At 44.1% G+C, this 13,455-nt stretch overlaps 1 protein-coding gene across 1 annotated transcript in view; it reads left to right on the forward strand.

Moving 5' to 3' along the window:
- Positions 1-2,768: 2,768 nt before the first annotated feature.
- Positions 2,769-13,455, forward strand: part of LOC147080906 (ras-related protein Rab-2A) — a 37,334-nt gene continuing 26,647 nt past the window's right edge. Inside the window, exon 1 of the mRNA XM_085981036.1 lies at positions 2,769-2,874. The gene's annotated coding sequence lies outside the window, so the exon portion shown is untranslated. The remainder of the gene's footprint in view (positions 2,875-13,455) is intronic.

The following is a 13,455-nucleotide window of genomic DNA, read 5'->3' on the forward strand; positions in this document are numbered from 1 at the left end:
TGAGTAAGTGCTGCTTGATAGCACTGTCAACGACACCTTCATCACTGCTGATTGAGTGTAGACTGATTGATTGGGTGGTAATTTGCTAGATTGGATTTGTCCTGCTTTTTGTGGACAGTACATACTTGGGCAATTTTCCATCTATCAGGTAGATGACAGTGTTGTAGCTATACTGGAACAGCTTGGCTAGAGGCGTGGCTAGCTCTAGAGCGCAAGTCTTCAGTACGACAGCCGATACGTTGTTGGGCCCATAGCCTTTGCTGTGTGCTCAGCGTTTCTTGATATCATGTGGAGTGGATCGAATTGACTGAGGATTGGCTTCTGTAATGGTGGGGACGTCTGGAGGAGGCCGAAATGGATCATCCACTCGGCACTTCTGGCTGAAGATGGTTGGAAATGCCTTGTCTTTTGCACTTACATGTTGGGTTCCACCACCATTGAGGATGGGGATGTTCATGGAGCCTCCTCCTGTTAGCTGTTTAATTGTCCACCACCATTCATTACTGGATGTGGCAGGACTGCAAAGCTTTGATCTGATTTGTTGGTTGTGGGATTGCTTAGCTCTGTCTGTAGCATACTGCTTCTGCTGTTTAGCATGCATGCAGTCCTGTGTTGTAGCTTCACCAGGTTGGCACCTCATTTTTGGGTACACCTGGCATGCTATTCTGCACTCATTGAACCGGGGTTGGTCCCCTGGCTTGATGGTAATGGTAGTGAGGGATATACCAGGCCATGAGGTTTCAGATTGGGGGGAATACAATTCTCCTGCTGCTGGCCCACAGCATCTCGTGGATCCTGAGTTTTGAGCTGCTAGATCTGTTCGGAATCTGTCCCATTTAGCATGGTGGTCGTGCCACACAATGCAATGGAGGGTGTCTTCATTGTGAAGACAGGACTTTGTCTCCAAGGACTGTGCAATGGTTACTCCTACCAATACTGTCATGGACAGATGCATCTGCGACGGGTAGATTGGGGGAGGACGAGGTAAAGTAGATTTTTTCCCTCGTGTTGGTTCTCTCTCCACCTGCTGCAGGCCCAGACTGGCAGCTATATTCTGCAGGACTCGGCCAGCTCGATCAGTATTGGTGCTGCCGAGCCACTCTTGGTGACATTGTAGTCCCCCACCCAGAGTACATTCTGTGCTTCTTCCAAATGGTGTTCAACATGGAGTTCTGATTGATTCATCTGTAGGAGGACAGTAGGAGGTAATCAGCAGGAGGTTTCCTTGCCCATGTTTGACATGATGCCCTGAGACGACTTGGTCTGGAGTCAATGTTGCAGACTCCCAGGGCCACTCTCCTCTGGTGGGTCTGTCCTGCTGGTGCAACAGGACATACCCAGGGGTGGTGATGGAGTTCAGGATGTTGGCTGAAAGGTATGATTGAGTATGACTGTCGGCTATTGCTTGACTAGTCTGAGACAGCTCTCAATTTTGGCACAAATCCCCCAAATGTTAGTGAGGAGGACTTTGCAGGGTCGACTGGTCTTGGTATGCCTGTCTGAATCCGGTGCCTAGGTCGGTGGTCCGTCTGGTTTTATTTGTCGTAGCGATTTTGTTACAACGGAGTTGCTTGCTAGGCTATTTCAGAGGGTAGTGAAGAGTCAACCACATTGCTGTGGGTCTGGAGTCACATGGGTAAGGACGGCAGATTCCTTCCCTAAAGGGCATTAGTGAAACAGATGGGTTTTTATGACAATCTGGAAGTTTCACAATCAGCATGACTGATTGTTTTTTAATTCAAGACTTGGACTTGAGTGCCATCTGGGAAATGTCCCTTTCCATACGGGTAATGTTATGCTGACTGCAATTGAAAATCGATTCCTTCAATATGTGCACAATAGCCCAGAATTTGCTGCCAAAATAACAGCCAGATTAATGGTGTCAATTGTCCAGCAACTTGGGACAATTGAGATAATCTGTGAATTGAGAATTTCCACAAATTGCTGGCCGATTTGCACCACTCTACCTCAGGAAAATGGCAGCTCTCCCTCAACCTTCCCGTTTAGTTTCCTGAGGTTGCTGCATTTGCACATTACTCACAGTAGAAAGTTAGGGCTAGTACATAACAGCACAAGTACCTTTCTTTTAAACTGGGAGATTTTATATTCCTGCAATGCTAATCAACCTCTCCAGCCCCCAGAAAGGTAACAATTTGAAGTGTGGAGTCTCATTCCTGCAAGCAGTAAATTGTTGTTGGAGACTTTTAAAATTTAAACTTTAAATTTTTTAATTATTTTACTTTTCCTTTGTCTTTATCTCTTAATCCAATTTTTCTTTCCCTCTTTATTTCTCTTTTTGTATCTGATTTGACTCGGATTCACTCTTCTGTCGTTGCCTCTTTCTTTCTCAATCCATAAATCTCATTGGCTAAGGAGATAGACTATTGGTTCCATCATTCACTAAGGTCCCAGATGCCCTGTTATCAGCTCGCAATTCCAGCAACTTAAAGGGCAAAATATTTTCGAGTTGAAGGATGAGGGAGTAAGTCTAACTGGGCATGGCGTGAGATAATTGCTCCAGCAAAATCTGGGCCATTATTTCTGTGTTCCCAATGAAGCTGTAGGCAGTGTTTATATACTTTCAGATGTGAATCAGGAGAATTTTAAGAAATTTGGTAAAATCTTAACCACTTCTGGCATGGTTTGTTTGGTGATTTGCTGTTCCATGTGTGGTCAAGCATCCACCCATTATGCCTTCCCTTGCCTTTTGTTGTAAAATATTATTTTGATACCATTTGCCAATTACACATTTTTATACTTGCGTATATAGAATTTAACACTAATGAATCTTTTATTTTGCAGGTGTGGGAAAGTCATGTTTATTATTACAGTTTACAGACAAGAGATTCCAACCTGTTCATGACCTTACCATTGGTGAGTATACGTTAAGCTTGATATCCCTTTGACTCTCTCCTTGCCTCCCTTAATAGAAACCTCATTAAAATGGTTTGCCATATCGATCTCCATAAAGACTAGATTTGAACCAGACATTGCAAGCCCCTCTGATATTCTTTTCCTTTTGAATATGAGTGTTAGAAGTTGAATATATTTCTTTTTAAATAAATAGCTGTAAAGTAAGCATTTTAATTTAAGAAGGGTATTGTTGGCCTTTTTCTTAAGTTAGCACAATAACAGGAGCTTAGGGCAGATGCAGTTGCTAACAAGTTAATACTGCTAGACCAGGACCTGACAGCAGAATGTGAGTCAGCTGTTTTTGAAGAGTGCACTTGTGTAGGTAATCCTATCTACCAAACGAGTCACACATTTTTGAAAAAACTTGCAAGTGCTTTCTTCTAAATTCATAAATTCTTGAACTGGATGTTTACTTGAAAATGTTCTTTAACCGAATGAAACTAATTGGGCTGAAATTGTGTTTGGAGGCATACCTCCGGAGTATGCTTCCGACCTGGGAAAAAATCCACAAGTACCTGGGCCTCCAAGCGTAAAGGCCTGCGGACCCAAGGATGCAGGCGGTTCGGAAGCATCCCTGGGATCACATGGGCCCGGCCAACCAATTAGAAAGGGATTTCTCAAGCTTGTGGGATTCCGTTTGCAAACTTAATCTGCGTAAGCTTAATAGAAATCCCCAAATAAATAAATAATTAACACAATTCTAAAATAAATATTCCCATATTCAGAATTAATTAAGTCCCTTTGATTAAGCATTTAAAATAAAAATTACATTTATTGAAATAAACATTTGTCCAATTTACATTAATTTTCTACATGAACAATTTTTACATTAAAAGGGTACTTATGCTATTAGCCCTAACTTTCTGCCATGCATTTAGTGGGCAATTAATCTGCAAATCCAGCAAGTTCTTAAAATAACGGAGACTAAGGGGGAGTTGCAGTTTGTGCAAGGTAAACTGTGTAAATTGAACAAATTCTGGAGATTCCCTGCTCCGTGTATCTCGCCATCGCCTGAACTTGCTGGCTGATTTGTACATTAATAATGGCGCGTGTCATTAACGCACCATCATTTTTCCCGGAAGAATTGGCCCATTACTTGCTAAAAATACTAAGTAATCTTTGCTTTTATTTTGATGCTCCTTTTTTAATTTGTTCTATTTCGGGGCAACCATTGGTTTCACAAGTATGCCATGGGAGGAGTTAACTATCTATACACACTTCATATATAATTAATGCAATGCTTTTGGAGTAAACAAAGCAACCCATTTGCTCTCTAAAATAAAAAATAGTTTGGCACTTGTATAATTTTTATGTACTGTATCAAAATATTATTTCATTGTCCTCGGCCAACCTAGGTTGGTTCTGGTGAAACCATGTGCTGGGCCCACCCAGACAAATTTGAATCCTGACATCCTGCTGGGTCATGTGTCCTGCTCCTGCTCTATATAAAGCTCCAGGACCTGCATCTTTTTTTTAAAAGTTGCTTTGAGTGCTATTCATTTTTTTTTCACTTTTAATCACGTTCTCTAGCTCTAAGCTTCTCTCGTGTAGCTCAGCAGGGGTCAATTTTGTTACAACTTCAAGAAGGCCAATAGCCTTTAACAGTTGCCTCTTAAAGCATAAATTCCCTGTAAAGGTGCTCGGCCCTGATGTATTGGAATTCGCCAAAGCATTAGAAATCTGGGATACTCACTGCTTCAGCAGGATTGGTATGTTCCCCTTGAATTAGTAACTTTAGCTTAGTGCTCTCCTCTACCGAGCGCATGGTATCTTTGATTTAGCGCCCTGAACCCACTATCTAGAATAAGGAACAATATGATCAGAGCATGGGTAGCTCAGCTTTGTTCCTGGGAACCTGCCTCTGCTGTAAGAGTATTACAGAAACCCAAGAGCTTTATCTGAATGTGTTCTTCAATTTAAATAATTTGGACCAGCTCCAGTAAACAATATATTCATACAGCCTGCTCTCGGACTACATTTGTGTTTTGAACGGCAGTGAGTGCCACGCACATGGGTCCGGACAGGCGTAGTGTATTTGCACAGTGGCGGTGTCACTATTCAGTGATTTTAATATGTATTGAAGATAGTGCTAAACTGGTGGCTTTCCTTCAGTTAGAAGCCTTTGCTGTTCTGACTGTTTGTTTGCTGCACACTGTTCAATTGTTTCGTTATGACTGCTACTTAACACTGAGCTGTTTTGCCTGATGTCACCCAGCATCTAAGTGCTGGTATTTGCAGCATTGCATTTCCTAGCTTAAGTGCCATTGCCATGCTCTCTGGCAGACAAAACCAGTACCACCTGCTGTTGAATTAAACTGCCTATGTTCGATTCACTAGTACATTAAACTAGGGTATATTGTTTTCATCGCTGCACTCTTGAGCCTACCCCCAACCCATCTGTCTTTCCTTTCCTTTCCTCTCAAAGGTTCTCGGCTCCCAACTCATCCCCATTTCTCCCAAAGCTCTGTTTGAATCCTTTAAGTCCAGTTTCTGCTGCGCTTTCAGCATCAAGACCATCCTGACAAGTCTCAAATTCAGACAAATATATAAAACGACAGACAGAAATGCATTTAGTGTCCCATTCAGTTATGTTGCACTTCAGCAACATGACCCCCAATACTTCCAACCATATTGGGAGAGGCGAAATAACAGATTTTAAAAAAACACATGGGCTAACTCGAGTGGGTTGGGGAGGTATGAAGGAGTGGTGCATTTGGGAAATTCCTCTTGACTCAAAAGCCATCATAAAGGAGTTCCAGGAGATGACCACAAGATACATTAGCCAACACCCCTCTTTTCCTCCCCCCCCCCCCCCCCCCCCCCACCATTCTACCTTTTTTGTATGCAGCAATATCTGACCACTCAAGTTCTCTCTTAAATGTTTACAGTGATTGCAGCCACTGCATGAGCTGGCAACCTATTCCAAAGGTCAATAATCCTCTGGGATAAGAAAAATCTCCTAAAATCCTCGAGTGCATTATCCTCCTTGTTCTCTGCTCTTCCAGTGTTCGGTCACTCCCCAACGCGTTGAACTGAAATGTTAGTTCACGTCTTCCGATTTCTCCATGGGCTCACTCACTCTGCATCCTCCTCCAACCTTTCATCGCCACCTTCTCCATGGGCCCACTCTCTCTGCATCCTCCTCCAACCTTTCATCGCCACCTTCTCCATGGGCTCACTCTCTCTGCATCCTCCTCCAACCTTTCATCGCCACCTTCTCCATGGGCTCACTCTCTCTGCATCCTCCTCCAACCTTTCATTGCCACCTTCTCCATGGGCTCACTCTCTCTGCATCCTCCTCCAGCCTTTCATCGCCACTGAGACCCTTCAGTCCTCTAATGCTGGCTTTTTGTGCACTCACCCTTTTCTGCCATTGGTAGGCTTTCAGATGCTTTGCCTGACTTTTCTGGGACAAATTCTCTTCTTTTCCTCGACCCATCCCACGGGGAAAAAAGTCTGCAGTTCCACTTCTCTTGTCATCTTTTAAAAACCATCTCAAAACTCATCTTTCAGCTTTCGGTAAGCTCTTAGAACTTCCACACCATAGCTGGTTATTGGTTTCTTTTCCTATTTTTTTTCCCCCTCTGCTTCTGTAAAGTGCCTTAGGATGTTTTTAATGTCCTATGTAAATGTTGGTTATTGTAATTTTAAATAGGGAGGGGAGAAGAGATTGCAACTTAATGCTGATTGTTTATTGTGCTAGGAGATTTATTTGTAAATACTGTCACTTCAAATGTTCTGAACAGAGGCTCAGAACATCACAAGCTCTGGATACACAGCTTCTGATTTAAGGAGCCGAGATCAAAGAGGTTAAGTAATCCTCATGCCTTTCACACTTCAACACAGGTACAAGTGGTCTAGCTGCATCCAGAATACTGTCTAGTTTTGGACCTCTGCTGCTGGAGGATATTGCAACACTGGAAAAGGTTCAGACTCCATTAAATCCTAGGTTAAGACCCATTAGTTTCAGGACAGGCTTGGAGAAATGGGATGTTTTACTATGGGGATAAAGATAGACTTCAAGGGGCTATGATTGAGATCTTTAAAATAATGAAGGGATTTAATGTGTCACTGGATTGACGATTTTAAGTGAGATAGACAGGAGAAGACGAGGGGGCATTAGTACCAGTTTTTTTATATAAGTTCCTGGGATGTGGGTGTTGCTGGCAAAGCCATCATTTATTGCCCATCCCTAATTGGCCTTGAGAAGGTGGTGGTGAGCTGCCTTCTTGAACTGCTGCAGTACGTGTGGTATTAGGAGGTGCTTTTCGCAGTGTCGTCAACCTCTGGATTAAGCTGCCTGTACATGTTTTAATGTGGTAAGTGAATTTGGTGTAAGTGTTTATATTTAAAAAAAAAAAAAGGAGCTGGATGTGTTACGAGTGAAAGACATCAAGTGAAAGAAGATGGCGTGTAGGTTGGGACAGTACAGGCTTGATGGATCAGCTAATTTTTTCCTGTCGATTGCAAATTTTTTTAATCCCCAAAATACAGAAATTGTGGGAATTAGAGGACTAGTGAGCTGACAATATTTGAATTATGAAATCCAGGCCTTGGTTCTGATGCAACTAAAAATTTGCGAAGGCGTGGAAGGGAAATGAGACGAGAAATGGTGGGAATGAAGCTCCGGATGGTTTCTGTGGCTGTGCAATCACTGAAGGCCCTGCTTCTGATTTGGTGTGAACTTCATCCCTGAGTTTTTTTTTATGTTACGATAATCTATAAAGATGCGCCTCAGATTTTAACTCCTTTTTATTCTTTCTACTAAATGCTTTTCTTTCATTGCTTAGGCAAAGTTGAATTTTCTCCATAAATGGCCATTCCTTTTACCTCCTGCCCAAGCAAGCGTATGGCTTTGATATAAGTGAGGCAGAAAAGCATCCAAAGAGAAAGAAAGCTATTCTACAACATTATTTACCTGGTGGGCTCGATGAAGAGATGTTGGATCCTGTTAGCATTGACTATTCGGAGACTGATTAGTGCTATCAGAGATGATGCTGCCACCAATTCACTAGCAGCTGTACTTCTAATTAAGTAGTAAAATTATAGTTGAAAAAAGCATAACTGCTGAATGGAAAAAGTTCTTAAAGGGTTCATCATGCTTTGCAAGCAAGTCTTTGAAATAGAAGTTTCTGGCTTATGGCATGTTTTGTTTTCCTGTAAAACTGTTAGCATATCAAGCAGGAAATTGGAAATGAGCCTTTCAGCACCTTCAATGAATAAACTCTCAAAGCCATACTAATCAGGTAGGTCGCAAGTTAGCTGATACCAGCAGGACATCATTCGACACCCTACAATTTGCCTCTTCTTTGGTTAGGTGAAATTGGCCAGGATTCTTGTCCTCGCTGTTACTATGCGACACCCTGCTTGATTTTGTGCAGATGTTGAATGAGGACAGGATCAGAATTTGCTGTGATGCCCCTTGTGTCTCTTCAGTCGTTCACCACCTCTCTGCACAATATACTACTCGAGTAAGATACCGTTGAAGCTGGAAATCTGAAATAAAAACAGAAAATCCTGGAAATGGTCACCTAGTCAGGCAGCATTGATGGGGAGAGAAACGGATAACTTTTCGGGTCGGTGACCTTTCATCAGAACTGGGAAGAGAGATGTAACAGGTTTTAAGCAAGTGCAGGGGCAGGGAAAGGGGGGAGGGGAGGAAAGAACAATTGGGAAGGTCTGTGATTGGGTGCAACCCAGGAGATATTAAATGACAAATGGGATGATGGTGCAAGGCAAAAGGTGATAGTAATGGGACAAGTAAAGAAACAAAATATGGGTCTGGAAGAGGTGTAAATGGCAATAGCAGAATCAGTACTAACAGCTGCTGTCTGGGGGGGGGAAAAAATGGGAGTGGTGGTTATCTGAAATTGTTGAACTCTAGTCCGGAAGGCTGCAAAGCGCCATATCGAAAGATGAGGTGCTGTTATTGCGCTTCTGTTGAGCTTCATTAGAATGGTGTACGAGACAGAGGACAGAAGTAAAAGTGGGAGTGTGGCGGAGAATTAAAATGACAGGATTAGGGCTTGTGGGTTGGCGCAATAGCATGGATTGGTTAACAGACAGAAAAGAGTAGGAATAAACAGGTCATTTTCAAGATGGCAGGGTGTAACTAGTGGAGTGCTGTAAGGATCAGTGCTTGCGCCTCAGCTATTTACATCTATATCAATGACTTGGATAAGGGGACTGAGTGTAATATATCCAAGTTTGCTGACGATACAAAGCTTAATGGGGAAGTAAGCTGAGGAGGATGACGCAAAGAGGCTGCGAAGGGATATAGACCAGCTAAATGATTAGGCAAGAAGGTGGCAGATGGTGTATAATGTTTATGGAGTGTGATATTATCCCCTTTGTTGGGAAGAATGGAAAAGCAGAATTTTTTAGCAGGGGAGACTAGTAAATGTTGGTATTCAAAGGGATTTGGGGGTCCTTCAACACTAATCACCAAAAGTTAACATACAGGTACAGCAAGCAATTAGAAAGACAAATAGTATGTTGGCATTTATTGCAAGGGGATTGGAATATAAGTAAGGATCTTGCAATATATAGGGCTTTGGTGAAACCACACCTGGAGTACGTATTATGTAACGAGAGGATTAATTAGCAATCTTGTTGTGCGAGGCCCCTTGGGTCGGAGCGATCATAATATGATCGAATTCTTCATTAAGATGGAGAATGAAGTAGTTGACTCGGAGACTAGGGTCCTCAATTTAAATAAAGGAAACTATGATGGTCTGAGGAGCGAGTTGGGTAGGATTGATTGGGGAATGGCACTCAAAGGGTTGACGGTGGATAGGCAATGGCAAACATTCAAAGACCGAATGGATGAACTACAGAATTTGTTCATCCCAGTTTGGCATAAAAATAAAACAAAAAAGGTGACCCAACCGTGGCTAACAAGGGAAATTAGGGATAGCATAAGGTCCAAGGAGAGGACATATAAATTGGCCAGAAAAAGCAATAATCCTGAGGATTGGGAGCAGTTTAGGATTCAACAAAGAAGGACAAAGGAATTAATTTAAGAAAGGGAAAATAGAATATGAGAGTAAGCTTGCAGAGAACATAAAAACTGACTGTAAAAGCTTTTATAGATATGTGAAGAGAAAAAGATTGGTGAAGTCAAGCGTAGGTCCCTTGCAGTCAGAATCGGGGGAATTTATAATGGGGAACAAAGAAATGGCAGACCAACTAAATACATATTTTGGTTCTGTCTTCACAAAGGAGGACACAAATAACCTCCCAGAGATGCCGGGGAACATAGGGTCTGATGAAAGGGTGGAACTGAAAGAAATCAGTATTTGTAGGGAAATGGTGTTCGGAAAATTGATGGGACTGAAGGCCGATAAATCCCCAGGGCCTGATAATCTACATCCCAGGGTACTTAAGGAAGTGGCCCTAGAAATAGTAGATGCATTGCTGGTCATCTTCCAGAACTCGATAGACTCTGGAACAGTACCCATGGATTGGCGGGTAGCTAATGTTACCCCACTATTCAAAAAAGGTGGTAGAGAAAAGGTGGGGAATTATAGACCGGTAAGCTTGACATCGGTAGTGGGGAAAATGCTAGCGTCCATTATAAAAGATGCAATAGCAGAGCACTTGGAAAGCAGTGACTGGATCGGACAAAGTCAACATGGATTTACAAAAGATAAATCATGCTTGACTAATCTACTGGAATTTTTTGAGGATGTAACTGGTAAAATAGATAAGGGAGAACCAGTGGATGTGGTGTATTTGGACTTTCAGAAGGCTTTCGATAAGGTCCCGCATAAGAGATTAGCATGCAAAATTAAGGCACATGGGATTGGGGGCAAGGTATTGACTTGGATAGAGAACTGGTTGGCGGACAGAAAGCAAAGAGTTGGAATAAACGGGTCGTTTTCTGAGTGGCAGGCAGTGACTAGTGGGGTGCCGCAAGGATCGGTCCTAGGACCCCAGCTGTTCACAATATATATTAATGATCTGGACGAGGGAATTGGATGTAATATCTCCAAATTTGCAGACGACACAAAGCTGGGGGGGAGGATATGCTGTGAGGAGGATGTTGTGAAACTCCACGATTTGGACAGGTTGGGTGATTGGGCAGAAACATGGCAAATGCACTATAATGTGGATAAATGTGAGGTTATCCACTTTGGTGGCAAAAACAGGAAGGCAGATTATTATTTGAATGGCAATATATTGGGAGAAGGGGAAGTGCAGAGACCTGGGTGGTGGTGTACACCAGTCGCTGAAGGTAAGCATGCAGGTGCAGCAGGCGGTTAAGAAGGCAAATGGTATGTTGGCCTTCATAGCAAGAGGGTTCGAGTACAAGAACAAGGATGTCTTGTTGCAGTTGTACAGGGCCTTGGTGAGACCACACCTTTAGTATTGTGTGCAGTTTTGGTCGCCTTACCTGAGGAAGGACGTTCTTGCCATGGAAGGAGTGCAGCGAAGATTCACTAGGCTGATACCTGGGATGGCAGGAATGAGGTATGAGGAGAGATTGTGTCGATTGGGCTTATACTCACTGGAGTTTTGAAGATTCTGTCAGGCCTGGACAGACTAGATGCAGGAAGGATGTTTCTGATGGCCGGGGAGTCCAGAACCAGGGGTCACAGTCTAAGGATAAGGGGTAAGCCATTTAGGACTGAAATGAGGAGGAATTTCTTCACCCAGAGAGTGGTGAACCTGTGGAATTCTCTGCCACAGAGGGCGGTGGAGGCCAGTTCATTAAATATATTCAAGAAAGAGTTGGATATGTTTCTTGAGGCTGAAGGGATCAAGGGATTATGGGGAGAAGGCAGGGACCGGGTACTGAATTTGGATGATCAGCCATGATCTCATTGAATGGCAGAGCAGGCTCGAAGGGCTGAATGGCCTACTCCTGCTCCTATCTTCTATGTATCTATGTACTGTGTACAGTTTTGGTCTCCTTACCTAAGGAAGGATACACTTGCCTTAGAGGAGGTGCAACAAAGGGTCACTAGATTGATTCCTGGGATGAGATGATATAAGAACATAAATAGGAGCAGGAGTAGGCCATTTGGCCCTTCATGCCTACTCTGCTATTCAGTAAGATCATGGCTGATCTTCTACCTCATGTCCACATTCCTGCACTATCCCCAAATCCCTTGATTCCCTTAATATTCAAAAATCTATCGATCTCTGTCTTGAATATACTCAACAACTGAGCCTCCACAGCCCTCTGGGGATTCACCACCCGCTGAGTGAAGAAATTTCTCCTCATCTCAGTCCTAAATGGCCGACCCCTTATTCTGAGACTGTGACCCCTGGTTCTAAACTCCCCAGCCAGGGGGCACATCCTCCCTGCATCTACCCTGTCGAGCCCTGTAAGAATTTTGTATGTTTCAATGAGATCACCTCTCATTCTTCTAAACTCTGGAGAATATAGGCCTAGTCTACTCAATCTCTCCTAGGACAATCCCCATCTCAGGAATCAGTCTGGTGAGCCTTCATTGCACTCCCTCTATGGCAAGTACATCCTTCCTTGGGTAAGGAGACCAAAACTGTACACAATACTCTGATGCGCCATCAATTACTCAAAAGACTGAAGTTGAGCGAGTAACAATCAGGCTTTTATTAACTAAAGAATGAAGGTCTTGTCTCGAGTGGTCGACCTGTCCAGAATACTAAGGGACTGGGAGGTAGTCACTTATATACCTGGAATAGTGGGAGGAGTCAGCCGAGGCATGTCCAGACCTGTACCTAGTGGAATACACATACAGACACAGACAGGTATGACAGTGGTTTACCACATTCACCCCTTGTTTAAAAATGAGTCCGGCGGGGTGAAGTGTATTTAAAAGTTCGTGTATTGGAGTCTCTCCGGAGGTCTTGTCTGCCGCTGTGATCGACGTGGCGACGGCAGGGGTGGTGGAGCTTCCGGCGTCGCGTCCCGTGTAGGCTGGGGCCCTGGAGTGTAGTCCTCATGGGTGACGGTCCAAGGCGAGCCGGCTGCTGGGGTTGGATATCGGGTCGTGGGGGGGGGTGGTAATGGGTAGTGGGTTACAGCGGTCCCCGAGGGTGCGAGGTCTCGTATGGAGACTGTGTCCTCCCGCCCGTCCGGGTACGCAATGTAAGCGTACTGGGGGTTGGCGTGGAGGAGGTCGACCCTCTCGACCAGGGGGTCCGTTTTATTGGCCCTCACGTGTCTTCTCAGTAGTACCGGCCCTGGGGACGTCAGCCATGGCGGTAACGATGTCCCCGATGTGGACTTCCTTGGGAAGACAAACATTTTCTCGTGAGGGGTGGCATTGGTGGCAGTGCAGAGAAGTGACCGAATCGAGTGGAGCGCATCGGGGAGCACCTCCTGCCAGCGGGAGGTCGGAAGGCCCCTAGACTTTAAGGCTAGTAGGGCAGCCTTCCAAACAGTTGCATTCTCTCTTTCCACCTGTCCGTTCCCCCGGGGGTTGTAACTGGTGGTCCTGCTTGTGGCAATACCCCTAGCGAGCAGGTACTGGCGGAGTTCGTCGCTCATAAACGATGAGCCCCGGTCGCTATGGATATAGCTGGGGAAACCGAACAGGGTGAAGAGGCTGT

This window comes from Somniosus microcephalus, unplaced genomic scaffold (assembly GCF_052327205.1).
Source record: "Somniosus microcephalus isolate GS21.2 unplaced genomic scaffold, FLI_Smic_1.0 scaffold1025, whole genome shotgun sequence".
NCBI classification, from domain to species: domain Eukaryota; kingdom Metazoa; phylum Chordata; class Chondrichthyes; order Squaliformes; family Somniosidae; genus Somniosus; species Somniosus microcephalus.